The sequence below is a fragment of the Petaurus breviceps genome, unplaced genomic scaffold (assembly GCF_028583685.1).
Source record: "Petaurus breviceps papuanus isolate PSGF00001 unplaced genomic scaffold, PetGlider_PUasm1.0 98, whole genome shotgun sequence".
NCBI classification, from domain to species: Eukaryota; Metazoa; Chordata; class Mammalia; order Diprotodontia; family Petauridae; genus Petaurus; species Petaurus breviceps.
The window spans coordinates 10,301,311-10,314,274 of NW_027187460.1; the positions used below are offsets into that span (position 1 = coordinate 10,301,311).

The following is a 12,964-nucleotide window of genomic DNA, read 5'->3' on the forward strand; positions in this document are numbered from 1 at the left end:
AAGTTACTTAACCCCAATTGCTTTAAAAAAAAAAAAAAAGAAAACGGCTCCTTAAAAAGAAAAATGTGTGATATGGAAAAGGAGCTCCAAATACTAACTGAGGAAAATAATTTGCTAAAAACTAGAATCAACCAAATTGAAGCAACTAATTCTATGAGGAACCAAGAATTAGTCAAACAAAACATCAAGAAGGAAAAATTAGAAAAAGAGGTAAAATATCTCAATGGAAAAATAACTGACCTGGAAAACAGATCCAGGAGACACAATCTGAGAATCATAGGCGTACTGGAAAATCATGATGAAAAAATGAGCCTGGACAACATCTGCCAAGAGCTCATCAAAGAAAACTGCCCTGAGATACTAGAACCAGAAGGTAAAATAGAAATTGAGAGAATCCACTGATCACCTCCTGAAAGAGATCCCAAATTGAAAAGTCTGTGAAATGTTGTGGCCAAACTCCAGAACTACCAGGTAAAGGAGAAAATACTACAAGTGGCCAGAAGGAAACAATTCAAATATTGTGTAACCACAGTGAGGATCGCACAGGATCTGGCAGCCTCTACACTGAAAGATTGGAGGCAGTGGAACACAATTTTCTTCAAGGAAAAAGAGCTTGGGTTACAACAAAGTATCACAAACCCAGCAAAACTGAACATATTCTTCCAGGCAAGGTCATTTAACGATATAACAGATTTCCAGACCTTCATGATGAAAAAGCCAGAGCTCAATGGAAAATTCAACCTCCAATTAAGAGATGCAAGAGAGACATAGAAAGGCAAACAAGGAAAACACACACACACACACACACACACACACACAAAGCCTGTTATTTAATAAGAGCAAACTGTTTATAGACAAGTAGAAGGTATGGGTAAAAATTATACAAAATGATGATAAAAAATACCTTATTAAGGGCTACAAAGGGACTGCAATGGAAGAAGAAGAAAGAATGAGGCAGAAAAGGATAAATTATGTCACACAAAGAGGCATAAAAAATATAATAGAGGGAAAGAAGTGAGGGAGATGAGCATTATATGAGCTTTTCCCTCATTGGTCCTGGTGCAAGGAGGGAATAACACTACCAGTTAATCATAAGACTCTATTGAGAAAAAAACACAAAATATATCATAACAGAGGGAAAGAGGGGATGGACAGGAGCTTTACATGAGATCTGTTCTTATCAATCTTGGTTCAAAGAAGAAATAATATATTACATTAAGCATAAAAATATATTATATCCTACAGGTAGTAGGTGGGGGGAAGGGCTAAGATAGAGGGGGTAGTTAGAAGGAAAGGAAGAAGCAAGGGGGAAGGGGAGGAAAAGGGAGGGGGGCTAATAAGAAGGGAATACTGAGGGAGGTGGTGGTCAAAAGGAAAACTCTTAAGGAGGGGAAGGGAGAAGGGAAGAAAAATAAAAGCATAAATGGGGGGGGGAATGGTATGGAGGGAAAGAGGCAGATAGTAATCACAAGTGAATGTGAATGGGATGAACTCTCCCATAAAATGGAGGCAGATAGCAGAATGGATTAAAAACTATAATCCTACAATATGCTGTTTACGAGAAACACATCTGAAACAGAGGGATACACACAGGGTAAAGGTAAAAGGCTGGAGTAAAATATATCATGCCTCAACTAAAGTAAAAAAAAAAAAAGCAGGGTAGCAATCCTTATCTAAGATAAAGCAAGAGCAAATGTTGATCTAATTAAAAGAGATAAGGAAGGAAAATATATCCTGCTAAAAGGCACCATCAAGAATGAAGCAATATCATTACTTAACATATATGCACCAAATAGTATAGCATCCAAATTCCTAGAGTAGAAGTTAAGAGAAGTAGGGGAAGAAATAGATAGCAAAACTATACTAGTGGGGGACCTTAATCTCCCCCTCTCTGAATTTGATAAATCCAACCTCAAAATAGAATTTTTAGAGAGGGTAGGTATGATAGATCTCTGGAGAAAACTGAATGGGGATAAAAAGGAATATACCTTCTTCTCAGCAGTACATGGCACATACACAAAAACTGACCATGTACTAGCCATAAAAACATCACAATTAAGTGCAGAAAGGCAGAAATATTAAATGCATCATTCTCAGATCATGATGCAATAAAAAATCATATGCAATAAAGGGTCATGGAAAGATAGACTAAAAACTAATTGGAAACTAAACAATTTAATCCTAAAGAATGAGTGGGTCAAGCAAGAAATTATAGAATCAATCAGTAACTTCATTTGAGAGAATTACAACAATGAGACAACATACCAAAATTTGTGGGATGCATGAAAGACAGTTCTTAGGGGAAGTTTTACATGAATAAATTGAGAAAAGGGAGGTCAATGAATTCGGCATGCACTTGAAAAAGCTAGAAAAAGAACAAAATGAAAATCTGCAATTAAATACTAAATTAGAAATAATGAAAACCAAAGGAGAGATTAATAAAATTGAAACTAAAAATAATTGAATTAATAAATAAAACTAAGAGCTGGCTTTATGGAAAAATAAAATAAAATTGATAGACCCTTAGTCAATATGATAAAAAAGAAGGAATAAAACAAAAGTATGAGTATCAAAAATGGAAAGAATGAATCTACCTCTAAATAAGAGGAAATTAAAACAATTCAGAATTATTTTGTCAAATTATAAGCACATAAATTTGAAAATCTTAGTGAAATGGATGAATATTTACAAAAATTAAGTTGCCCAGATTAACTGAAGAAGAAGGAAATTACTTAAATAACCCCATCTCAGAAAAAGTAATTGAACAAGACATCAATGAACTCCCTAGGAAAAAATCTCCAGGGCCAGATGGATTTACTAGCAAATTCTATCAAACATTTAAAGAATAATTGATTCCAATACTGTACATACTATTTGGGAAAATTAGTGAAGAAGTTCTACCAAATTCTTTTTATGACACAAACATGATACTGATACCTAAATCAGGAAGAGATAAAATGGAAAAAAGAAAATTATAGGCCAATTTCCCTCAGGAATATAGATGCAAAAATTTTAAATAAAATATTAGCAAAAAGACTACAGCAACTTATCACAAGAAAATACACTATGATCAGGTAGGATTTATTCCAGGAATGCAAGGATGGTTTAATATTAGGAAAATCATCAGTATAATTGAACATATCAACAATAAAACTAGCAGAAACCACATGATTATCTCAATAGATGCAGAAAAGTCTGTTTACAAAGTACAACATCCACTCCTATTGAAAACACTAGAAAGTATAGGAATAAATGGAGCCTTCCTTAAAATAATAAGTATAGCCTATTTAAAGCCATCAGCAAGTTTTATATGTAATGGGGATAAGTGAGAAGCATTTCCAATAAGATCAGGGGTGAAACAAGGGTGTCCAATATCACCCTTCTTATTCAGTCTGGTTCTAGAAATATTAGCAGTAGCAATTAGAGAAGAAAAAGAAACCAAAGGAATCAAATTAGGCGAAGAAGAGACAAAGTTATCACTCTTTGAAGATTATATGAAGATATGCTTGGAGAATCCTAAAGAATGAAGTAAAAAACTACTTGAGACAATAAATAAATTTGGCAAAGTTGCAGGATATAAAATGAGCCCACACAAATCCTCAGCATTCCCGTGTATTTCTAATGAAATCCAACAGCAAGAGATAGAAAGAGAAATCCCATTTAAAGTTACTATAGACATTATGAAATATTTGGGAATCTACCTGCCAAAACAAACCCAGGACTTGTATGAACACAACTACAAAACACTTTTCACACAAATAAAGTCAGATCTAACTAATTGGAAAAACATCAATTGCTCATGGCTGGGTCGAGCTAATATTATAAAAATGTCAATTTTACCTAAATTAATTTACATATTTAGTGCCATACCAATCAAAATTTACCAAAAAAATTACTTTATAAAAGCAGAAAAAAAAGTAACAAAATTCATTTGGAAGAACAAAAGGCCCAGAATATCAAGGGAATTAATGAAAAGAAATGCTAGGGAAGGTGGCCTAGCCATACCAGATTTTAATCTGTATTATAAAGCAGCAGTCACCAAAAGTACTTGATACTGGCTGAAGAATAGAGCAGTGGATCAATGGAATAGATTGGGTACACGAGACTCAGCAGTCAATCACTATAATAATCTACTCTTTGATAAACCCAGAGATCCCAGTTTTTGGGATAAGAATTCACTATTTGACAAAAACTGCTTGGAAAACTGGTAAATAGTATGGCAGAAAGTGTGCATAGACCATTATCTAGTGCCATATACCAAAATTAAGTCTAAATGGGTGCATGATCTAGGTATAAAGGATGATATTGCAAGTATGCTGGAAAAGCAAGGAGCAGTTTACCTGTCAGATTTATGGAGAGGGGAAGACTTCATGACAAAACAAGAATTAGAGAGCATTATAAAATGCAAAATGGATAACTTTGATTATATGAAATTGAAAAGCTTCTGTACAAAGCCAATATAGCCAAGATTAAGAGGGAAGTGGGAAATTGGGAAAGAATTTTTACAACCAATGTCTCTGATAAAGGCCTCATTTCTAAAATATACAGAGAACTGAGTGTGATGTAATACCAAGCAAAGGCAACTTCCCAGGTTCAAAATACCAGAATAGGTGCTCTCTATTTTATTCAGTAACAAACCCAGAACAGAGAAGATCAAAACATGACATCATTCAAAATACAGCATTTACTAAGTGTGATTAAATCATCTCCAAGGCCTACCCCACCCCAGGACTTTCCAATCATTCAATCAATTACAAAGTCTCTGTTCCAAATACTTCTCCACCCCTAGGCTATACCTTAATTAAGTCCACCACAAAGCCCCTCTTCTCAAATGGAGATTAGTTTCCAAACATAAGTAAAATACATTCATTTGCTCAACCATAGAACACAAAAAGGTCAAAAGTTCCCCACCCCTGGATCACAATTGAATCTACCCCAGAGTTACATCAAGTTTAAACACAGCACTTAATACCCAAATGGAGGTCTTTTCTTCATCTTGACACGAGGCAAGTTCTCAGCAATCTTAGTTCCTGGAGAGACAAGGCTTAGCAAGGCCATAAGATACATTGCCAGTCCCTTCATGAATTTATCCTCTGTCTGTAGAACAGTCCTAGAACCCCTGAACACATTAGCAAAGCCCTCTCCCAGGATTTCTGTAAACATACAACAAGAAAATCCTTCTTCAGGGCTTCTGAACCAACAGAAAGGCTCCCAGACCCCTGCAACAACAGCACTGTCCTTCACCAGTGGACAGTATTCATTCTGTCTGCCGGACAGTCTTCAGACCCCTGCAACAACAGTACTGTCCCTCACCAGTGGACAGTATTCACTCTCAGTACTGTCCCTCACCAGTGGACAGTATTCACTCTCTGTCTGCAGGACAGTCTCAGGCCTTCTTAACCAAATGCCAGGTTCCAGGACTTCTTCAACAGGACAGTCTTTCACCAGTGGACAAATCTGGCAAAATAACATCAAAACAGACAGACAAAGTACCAGCAAAACAGCCATGTCTCCTCAGTCCTTGGCAGCTCAGGGGGCAGGTCTCAAAAGTCCAGGGCAATTCAAAGCGGCCACCAGCAATCTCTTAGTCTCTCCCTCTCCACGAGGTGCTGCTTCCAAAAAGAACTTCCGCCTCTCTCTTGTCTCTCCAAATCTACATCACCAGCTCCTCCCACTTCAGGACTTTCTTTTCACATCAACAAGCCCATCCCACAGGTGGGATTAACAAACTCTGGGTTTTAATACAATCAATTTGAAAACCAAGCCAATACAGGGGAATCTTTAATTGCCATTACTATCACATTCCACCCCTCCAGGATCCTTGGCCTTACAATCTCAATCTAAATGGCCATGGATCCTGGAACAAATAGAGGCACTATGCTTTGTACTCCTTACAGACTACGCCATAATGTAATGTAATACCAAGCAAAGGCAACTTCCCAGGTTCAAAATACCAGCATAGGTGCTCTCTATTTTATTCAGTAACAAACCCAGAACAGAGAAGATCAAAACATGACATCATTCAATTCGGCCCCAAGATCTTTCATGCCCATAGCATAGACAATTTACTTTTGAATTAGCACTGAACATTTCTTAGGTCACATTTTCAAAGTACAGAAGTAAAGTTACCAAAGTGGCCACTGGGCCTTAAACAAACACAAAGTACATTCTTAGGTTACATTTTCAAGGTACTCTAGAACTAAAGTTACCAAAGTGGCCACTGGGCCTTAAACAAACACAAAGTACATAGCATTATCACTTCAATTCAGAACAAGAGTTCAAATAAAGTTCTGGGGGGAGGGGAGTGTCCTTCCCCTCACACAGCTCCAGCCCCTGCTTCCAAGCATAGAGAGGGGGCTGGGCAACAAAACCAACAAGGTGGGGTCCCTGGGGATCCAAGGCACTTCATCCCACCCAACACAGTCACAAGTCCATCCTCCCCCAGGGTCCCAAACTGTGGGAAGCAGCCAGGAAACACACACAGTGCCCCTGCTTTGTTGCTCAGTTCTTATCTTTTCCTGTGGCTGAATTCCGAACTCCTGGGCTCCTTCTTCTCCCTCAGGCGGCAGCCGCTCCTGGCTTCTGCCCAGGTCCCGATGCAGGCAGCTCACCATTCCTGCTCTCAGCTCAGCGAAGTCTGCAAGCAGGCCGTTCTTCTCTCCTGCTCCACAGCTCCACAGAATCACAGCTACCACAACTGGGAAACAAACAATTATCCCAGTCCCCATACTTTCCTTTTACTCTGCAGATCCTGTTCGTGACACCATTTTGTAGCAGCAAGCACCCCAAGCTCGTCCTCAGGGTTTGCTGCCCATACAGGTTCTTGGATCTGCTTTGTTAAAGGAAAGCAACTCAAAATGAGTTAACAAGCTTACTTTAATCAGTCAGACATATATCCTTTACCTTGTTCAGGAGAAAAGGTCAGCACCCTGAACCTCAAAGTATACAGGCATAATTATCAAGACAGAAACATCAAGTAGACAGATTTCCAAACTGTCCAACCATTACATCCATACCCAGTCAACATCTGGGTTTCCACATTCTGGGTTTTTCAAAGCCGGGGGACTCTCAACAACGGCTTCCCAGAATTCAGATCAAATTACAGAACACTTCTCAAAGTGAGTCCCAAAACAAAGCTACACATCAGGGCTTATATAGCCTTCTCCTGGCTCAGAGAATGTAACAACCTTATTGACCCACTGGCCAATCAAAAAGTATCTACTGAAAAACAAGCCTCCCTCCCCAGGCTTCTGGTGCACTTTAGCCTAGGGGCAGGGAAGATCTTTAAAATTTACATTTGCATTACACTGAGTCAAACTGATAAGAATACAAGTCACTCCCCAAGTGATAAATGGTCAAAGGATATAAACAGGCAGTTCCTAGAGGAAGAAATTAAAGAAATCTATAAGCATATGAAAAGATGCTCTAAATCACTATTGATTAGAGAAATGCAAATCAAAACCACTCTGAGGTACTACATCTCACCAGTCAGATTGGCTAAGGACAAAACAGGAAAATGATAAATGCTGGAGAGGATGTTGAAAAATTGGTACACTAATACATTGCTGGTAGAGTTGTGAACTGATTCAACCATTTTGGAGAGCATTCTGGAACTAAGCCCAAAGGGCCCTAAGTAACTTCATATCCTTTGACCCAGCGATACCACTTCTAGGGTTGTATCCCAAAGTTATCATAGGAGCAGGAGAAAGACCATATGTACAAAAACATTTATAGCAGCTCTTTTTGTGGTGGCAAAGAATTGGAAATTAAGGGGGTGCCCATCAATTGGGGAATGCCTAAACAAGCTATGGTATATTAATGTAATGGAATACTATTGCGCCATAAGAAATGAAGAGCTGATGGACTTCATATTTACCTGGAGAGGCTTATATGAACTGATGCTGAGTGAGAAGAGCAGAACCAGTAAAAATTTGTACACAATTATAGATACAACATATGTCTAATGACCAAGTTTGATAGCCTGGACTCTTCTCAGAAATGCAGGGCTATACGTAAACTCCAAAAGATTCATGATGAATAGAGATGTCTACATTCATAGAAAGAACTAGAAAGAAGAGTTTGAATGCAGATTGAAGCAAATTACCCGCTCTCTTTCTTTTTCTTGTTTGGTTTTGTTTCCTGTTTCCCCTTGTTTATTCCATCCTATACAATCCTTCTTTATAACTTAACTAATAGCTAATGGGAAAGTAGACCCTCAGGCCGTTTTCTAAAAGTTGAGGTCAAAGAAGGGGATCAATATTCTCCACTCCCAGTTCAATTCTTTAGTGAACTGCAATCTTCACTGTTTGGAAGAAGCAGGAAAGGGCCCACAGGAAAGAGACTGTGTTTGACCAGTTTGGGCCTATTCTGGTTTAGCAGTCAATCAAAGGAGTTAAACCCATTCCCAAGGTTGGAATATTCAGGTGCCTCCAAGTTGGGTGCTGTGGGCGTTCTCCAGAACTCATGAAATTTGTTTATCTTTTCTTCCTTGTTTTTTTGTTAAATTGGGATGGAAATAGGCATATTTAAAATAGAGTTGGTGGGAGGGGGCAGAGGGGGAGAGGTAATCTTGCTACAGATGTGGAATGTTTCATGAACTTTCAAATAAGGTCACTATTATTCATTTGCCTTACCAGTTTTACTTTGTTAAAAAAAAAAAAAAGATCTCTCTCAGAGGGTAAAGATAATCTGTAAATGTAACATAAAATTAAAAAAAAAAACAATAAAACTTTGGGGAAAAAATTAGTGGTCTTCTAATCCCAGTTTGAACATAATCTGATCTGTAATGAGAAAATAATACTGAAGCAATCTGTTCTACTTCTAGATACCTCTGTTAGGAAGTGTTGTAATTGTTGTTGGGTTGTCATCATTGTTGATGTTGTTTTCTTATACTGAACTATCATGTGATTTTCCACAATTTCAATTCATTGCTCCTAAGTTTAAACCCTGTGAGTTTAGGTAGAACCATGATGGAAAATGCATCTTCTGAATTAAATTCTTTTAAAAACAAAACAAAAAACCTCCAATAGCTCCCATTCCCAGCCTTGTTTTCTTTTCTCCAGGTTAGAAATATTTATTCCATCAAATAATTCTCTTACAAATTGGTAGAAAAATCTTTCCTCAGACTGACCATCTCTAGCTTGTCAAGATCCAGCATAAAAAATGTTGCTTCCATAAACTGACAGATTTAGGTATGGTCCATTATTGGATAGAAGCATCTTAAACTTATTGTCTTTAAGTCACCCTGCCACAACCATTCCAGGTTCCTAAGAGCAAACTAAATATCTCCTCTCTCAATATTTCCTAAATTTTGCTCAGGGAATCCTGTTATTCCATACAGTATGAATAGAGTTTTCTGTTTACAATTTGATAATAGAAAAGTCGTCTTCTATAAATTTTTATTCTAAATTTTCCTCTATTATCTTCCTTTAGTAATTGTTCATTATAAAATGAAAATAATAATAATAAAAGTTAACTTGTAAAAATCTCACATTGAAATTGAGACATTCTTTGGTGCATTATATATTGGTGGCTTTTCAGTCTGAAAATGTTTCATATCTTCTCTTTAGGTATAAGATTTCCCTGACTGCATTTATTATCCCTCAGTGAATATTTCAGGCCTTCAGAACCTCTTATCCACATTTTTTATGATGTAGTTCTATTCCTAAAGTCATCTATCCTCAAATTTATATAAGAACCACTATTCTTAACTAAGGGACCATCTTTTGAAACTCTAGGGGGGAGGTGGAGCCAAAATGGCAGAATAAAGGCAAGGACTTGCCTGAACTTTCCCCCAAAACTTTTCAAATACCTTTAAATGATGACTCCAAATAAATTCTAGAACAGCAGAACCCACAAAAAATGGAGTGAAACAATTTTCCAACCCAAGACAACTTGGAAGGTGGGCAGTAAAGGTCAGTTGTACTAGGATGAGAGAGGAGTGAAGTGGAGCACAGGCCACACCAGTGCAGATTGGCCCACAGCAAAGTAGGAGTAGGCCTGAGGGCAACTGAATCAGTGGCAGCAATGGTGGTTTCCACTCACCCCACACACAGTAAGGGGATCTAACAATGGGTCAGAAGGGGATTTACAGAGGTCCCTTTGCCGGCACCAGGAGCAAAACTGTTGCATTGCTTATACTTGGATTTGGGTCACAATGCTAGGTTTTAGTCCCAGTGTGGTAAGGAGCACTAGAAAAGAGGAGTTTTCTGCTGCAGGGCAGCAGGGACCTTGGTCACAGTTCAAGGGGTTAGAAGAGTGCTTGTGCTCACTCACAAACCAGTGCACAGTACAAGAGAGTAGTAAACATACCTCTTCCTAGATCATACCACATTGGAAGAGCCAAAAACTTACAGGCTCCTGGAATTACCCCTGAAAACAACTGCACAAAACCCCTGAAGCCTGGGACAGGCTTCCATATGGAAGGAGAGCTCTATTTTAACAAAGTTAAAAATCAACTAATAGTTTGGGAAAATGAAAAACACCAGAAAAGAAATTATGACCATACAAAGCAATTGTGGTGACAAGGAAGATCAAAACACACACTCAGAAGAAACAACAAAGTAAAAATTCCTGCATCAAAAGCCTCAAAGAATATTGTCAATTGGTCTCAGGCCATGGAAGAGCTCAAAAAGGATTTTTAAAAATGAAGTAAGACAGATAGAAGAAAAATTGGGAAAAGAATTGAGACTGATGCAAAAAAATCATGAAAAAAAGTCAACAACTTGGTAAAGGAGGCACAAAAAACACAGAAGAAAATAACACCTTAAAAAACAGAATAGACCAAATGATAAAAGAGGCACAAAAATCCAGTGAAGAGAAGAATTCCTTGAAAAGCAAAACTGGTAAAATAAAAAAAAATATGAACATCTAGGGACAAAAATTTTTGCTTCTGGGCAACTTAAATAGAAGAAAGTTTTGTTGTTGTTGTTTTGTTTTTTGTTGTTTATTTTTGGTTGTGGGGGCAATTAGATCTATCACTTTATTGGTATAGGAATTCCTTCTATCACTTTAAAACAGCAAATATTCTGCAACTTACAGTCTCAGAGAGTTATCTATGGCTCTTTGGGTTTCAGTGACTTTTCTAGGGTCACAAGCCAATGTGTGGCAAATAAAAATGTGTGGTTGTCTTTCTACATAAAAAATAGATAATGGAAATGAATTTTTTTTTGTTATAGTCATCAAGGGTAAATGTAGATAAATCAAAGAATTGTGCTAAATACTCCTTGGAGAAATCCAAGCCCCCAGATAGCATGAATCTCATTCTGTTCTCTCAGTATATTTTGGAAGATGAAGGATGGACTAGGAGTGAGAATATTTCCCCCTAAAATGAAGACAAACTTAATTGAGTTTCCTGGGACTTTGGAGTATATGCCTAGTATAGAAAACTAAGGTATAGTCCGTATATTGCATCTCTATACTGCAGTTTTCAGGGCCCTGTAGTGTTAGTTCTAGGGATGATTTTGAGATGTCATGGCAGTGGGGATACAGTAGGAGAGCTGTATCAGAGAGCTTTAGGATAGAGGTACATTAACTTTCAAGTACTTTAAAGCTATGACTTTGAGAGGCAATTAACACTTTTAATTGAAAATATATTCAAATCATAGAATTTCTGAGGTGGAAAAGATGATAATGATCATCTTTTTTAAACCATAAATTTAAAAGAGAAACATGAGGCCTGGAGAAAGGAAATTATTTACCATGGTTAATTAGTGGTTATAATTAGATAATTAGATATTTATTAGATATAATTAGATAATTAGACCCCAATTATCTAGGGTCCCAATTTAATGGCTTTACCCCACAATAGGTTTGTGCTCATTTTAATGGTGATTAATAATTCTTGCTATGGCACCCACAGTGCTCCACAATATGGTCCCACCCAATCTAGCCAGCCTTATCTTATACTTTTTACTCTTCATGAAATTTCCCCAGACAAAAATATTTTGTCTTCCAATTTTTCCCATGCTCTGCTATTTCTTTTATGTTGTTCACACCATTTTTGCTTCTTATCCACTTTTCATACTCTAATGTATACATTTCTACCTGTTGATATCTACTTACTTCCTTAAAACAATTCAAATTCATACCCATCCAAGAATTCTTCCCTTATTCTCCTTAGAAAATTTCAAATTTGTTTGGCCTGACTACCTCCTTTGGTTTTATCAACCTTTCCCATTTATGATAGTTTTTGGTATATTTGCCCTCTCCATTTGTGTATAGACTACTCAATAATCATATTTTTAAAATTATCTGTCTTTGGATTTCTAACATTGGGAAAACAGTCTAGGACACATAATGCATGTTTATTAACTTTAATTGATTTCAGAGACTTTGTATCCATATGGGGAAGTCACCTGACTTCACCCAAACAGCTACTTATGTCTAACTATTTTTAACAGAGAACAAAAAGAAATTGTGTTATCTCAACTCTCTTTTGATCTAGATGAAATTGGTGAAAGGATCATACAGATTTGCCTCCCTAAAAGCAATATGAAAACTACAAATAAATAGAAGCATTTATTTGAGGATCCTAAGGAGAATTAGACAGATAGTGTTAACTTAATAAGAAAGGAGTTTTTATCTAAATCTTATAATATAAGTAGTTACTCTGAGGCTAATTCATGACAGATTGACTTGGAGCAACTTTTCAAATAAATTTTCTACTTAGATTTTCAGTCAAGAGACTTCAGTTCGAATCCCAACTTTATTTTTTACTAGGCTATGTGTCCTCAAGTGAGTTACATAGCGTCTCTGAGTTTCAATTTCATCTGAAATATGGGAAGTATAATAGTTGACAAATTCACCTCCAAAGATTATTGTGAGAATCAAAAGAGGTTACTTTTGCAAAAACAATTTTATGAAAGACAAAGGTTGCAAAATACATGATGCAAAAGCATTGTAAACTATAAAGCCTGATACAAGTGAAAGGGATTATTATTACATTGCATTATGATATAAAAGG

The 12,964-nt window shown here is 36.9% G+C and overlaps 2 long non-coding RNA genes across 2 annotated transcripts in view; one reads left to right on the forward strand and one right to left on the reverse strand.

Moving 5' to 3' along the window:
- The window catches only part of LOC138156109 (uncharacterized), a 362,612-nt gene extending 357,908 nt beyond the window's left edge, over nt 1-4,704 (reverse strand). The window contains exon 1 of the long non-coding RNA XR_011167070.1: nt 4,585-4,704. This is a non-coding gene — a long non-coding RNA (uncharacterized lncRNA). The remainder of the gene's footprint in view (nt 1-4,584) is intronic.
- LOC138156110 (uncharacterized) overlaps nt 1-4,863 on the forward strand; it is a 362,762-nt gene extending 357,899 nt beyond the window's left edge. The window contains exon 2 of the long non-coding RNA XR_011167071.1: nt 4,592-4,863. This is a non-coding gene — a long non-coding RNA (uncharacterized lncRNA). The remainder of the gene's footprint in view (nt 1-4,591) is intronic.
- The last annotated feature ends 8,101 nt before the right edge of the window (nt 4,864-12,964 follow it).